This window comes from Grammomys surdaster, unplaced genomic scaffold (genome assembly GCF_004785775.1).
Source record: "Grammomys surdaster isolate TR1022 unplaced genomic scaffold, NIH_TR_1.0 119056, whole genome shotgun sequence".
NCBI classification, from domain to species: domain Eukaryota; kingdom Metazoa; phylum Chordata; class Mammalia; order Rodentia; family Muridae; genus Grammomys; species Grammomys surdaster.
In genome coordinates this window covers 3607-6698 of record NW_021615303.1, presented here as the reverse complement: position 1 = coordinate 6698, position 3092 = coordinate 3607, and the positions used below count along the sequence as shown (strand labels likewise).

Below are 3092 nucleotides of genomic sequence, written 5' to 3'. Positions count from 1 at the left end.
ACGCATCACCATGCCTATTTAGGAGAAAACCATTATAAATTTTCAAAGAACACTTAAGGAACAAGGTAGACAACACGCTTATGTTATGTAAATTTTGTATCACTGTACCTAAAACATCTTGTTCAGTGGGTTTAAAAAGACCTGCTTGAGTGTGTTCAGACACTCAATGCAAAAAAAAAAGTAAAATAAAATTTTACAGTATTTTAATTTGAATAGGTGCCAAATGTCCTGTTCCTTTTTTCCAGTCGGGTAGAGAAAATTCTTTTCCAAATCACTTGAAGCTTGGAAAAAAATAACCATCCCCCAATATTCTGCAGCACCACAGGCTGATCTTCAGCCCTTCAGAGAGGACATCTCAGCTCTCATGATCTCGTCGACCAGGAGAATGTTGGTGGCGATCACAGTACAGGAGTGAAGCAGCTGCTTCTTCACACAGTAGTTATCCCACACACCCATTTCTGCGGCCACCATTGGCTCACCTGTGCTCAGATCCACACCTACAAGCTGACCGGATTCTGAATGTTCAGCTTGAACTTTAACTAATGTTTCTTGAAGGTCAAAACCAGAGTTCTGCGCAAGAACTTTGGGAATGATGAGCAAGGCGTCTGCAAACGCCTGGACTCCAAGCTGAGCCCTGCCCTTCACACTGGGCTTGTATTTAATCAGTGCTTCTGCCAGAGCCACTTCTACTGCGCCTGCACCCGGGACAACACAGCCATCATCAATAGCATTTTTGACAGCTCTCAAGCCATCTTATTGCATCCTTGATCTGAGTCAGCGTGTGCTTATTTGGTCCTTTAACCAGTAAAGTGACAGAACGAGGATTGTTACACTTCTCAATAAAGGTGAACTTCTCCTCACCCAGTGTATACTCATAGACAAGCCCCGCATGTCCCAAACAGTCAGGACTCAGGTCATCAAAGGAATTCAGAGCTATCCCACCACAAGCAAGTGTCAGCCTTTCCATGTTCCTCCTCTTGGCTCTGCACAGAGCTACAATGCCTTCTTTTGCAAGGGCATCTAAAGAAAAGGGGTCAATCCCCTTTTGATTAATAACGACAAATCCTTTATCTGAGTCACCACAGACTTTCTTTTTCAGATCTATGATTTTTTTAACTCTATCTTCAATGAATTTTCTTTCAGCCTTTACTAGCTTTTCTCTCTCTTCTGCACTCTTGTAAAAAAATCCAGAATTCACTTCTGTTTTCTCATACTCTAAGGACAACGTTGCATGTGAGGATGTAGGCATTTTCTACTCTCTTCTTCATGTCAGGATGCCGTGCCCCGTGATCCAAAACAAGCCCTCTGATTAAGCTTGTATCAGTTTTTGATTTATGCTTCATCTCCATGATCTCCACCATGAAGAGGTCAATGGGCTCATCTTTCTTCCTAATGGCCAAAATGGAGTCCACCACAGCCTCTGTCAAGACATCTGCAAGTTCCGCGTGAACTTTGGTCCGCAGAGATGTCCTGGCAACATCGATGAGTGTTTCTATGTCCATCTCTTTGCTTACTTTGACTTGTTCCAAAAACTGGAGTGCCTTTTCCTTGGCAGCTTCAAAACCTTCAGTTATTATTCTGGGATGAAGGCCTTCGGAAATGTAGAGGTCCGCCTGTTTGAGCAGCTCCCCAATGATGAGGACATTGGATGTAGTGCCATCGCCAGTTATGTCATCCTGGGCTGTAGCCACTTTCGCTATCAAAGAGGCTGTTGGGTGTTGAATTTGCATTTCGTGAAGCAGCACATTGCCATCTTTAGTAAGTTTGATGTCTCCAGCACCAGACACAAGCATCTTCATGGTGCCCTTAGGCCCCAAATTGGTCCTCAAAACATCCTGCAGGCTCCTTGCCGCGCTGATGTTCACCGTCAGCGCTGCCTGCGCCCGGGCCACCTCGGCCTTAGGATTTAGGGTCTTCACCGCCGCCATGGCTGGCCTAGCTCAGGGAGAGGCCCATAAAATATTTTTTATGCTTTCTTTATAAAGACATGGAGAAACCAAGCCATGGAACAAGTTAAGAATGTGGACAGGCTAGTTACGGGAACTGGCTAGAATGCAAGTTAGCCAGCTGGGAACCAAGCTGAGAACCACAGTGACAGGGTAAGGCTGAAGTAACAGGGCAGGACCACATTCTTGAGAAAGATAAGCGTAGAGTAAGTTTTCACATGACCCTGACTAATTTAGGTTGGGTTCTGCTATTTTTATGTTATGCCACCTTAACAACCATGAGTCCCCACCCCATTCCTTGGTTTATGGTTTTTCCCCTTAAAAACCCCTCTCAAACCGGCTGTGGGGGTCAATTCAGCTCCTGCGTGGGCATACAAATTGACCTGCAGCTAGCTGTCACACACCCTAATAAACCTCGATTTTGCTCTGGTACATGGTGTCTCGAGCAGATTACTGGGCGGTCGCAACTTTCTGAGACTTGAGTGAGGGTCTCCCCTCTGTGGAGATCTTCAATTACATAAACTCGGTTGCCATCAATTAAATGCTTCATATTTTCTCTTCTTGCTATGCCACTGTCCTAATATTATCTGAGTTCCTATAAACTTGCCTAACTCTAACAAAACATTCCACTATACGATCCAGCAAAGGTTCATCTTAAAGACTGTTCTTGTTGTTAACTCATGCTGTTATCTCTTTTGTAAACTTTTTTTGTTGTTATCTCTTTTGTAAACTTAGAAGCTACAGGAAACCCACTCAGATCTACCTTTCATGGACAAAACAGGTGCCATCCACATCTTGTCAACTCCAGGCACATCCAAAATAGCTCCAGAGAAGCAACCTCCAGGTGCTCCATCTCCTGTCACATACACTGCTGCTTCTATTGGACCTGTTTCTTCTGACCTATCCTCAGATGTCTCACTTCATAGACCCTGGACAGCAGGAAACAGCCAACTCTCCTAAGACGGACAAACATCCTCCATACCCATTCTTCTAGGTTACCTCAAAAGACAAGGAGGAATCTCTAGAATTGATTACAGAGCCATAACCTATTGGTAGAAATCTGTATAATTGTTATTAAGCTGAAGTTGTAATTTCTTAGCCAGGCAGTATTGGTAAAACTATTCAAATAGGCCATAGCTCCTCAGC

The 3092-nt window shown here is 44.1% G+C and overlaps 1 pseudogene; it reads right to left on the bottom strand.

The window, feature by feature from the left end:
• Positions 1-307: 307 nt before the first annotated feature.
• Positions 308-1928, bottom strand: LOC114635872 (annotated as a pseudogene).
• Between the last annotated feature and the right edge of the window lie 1164 nt (positions 1929-3092).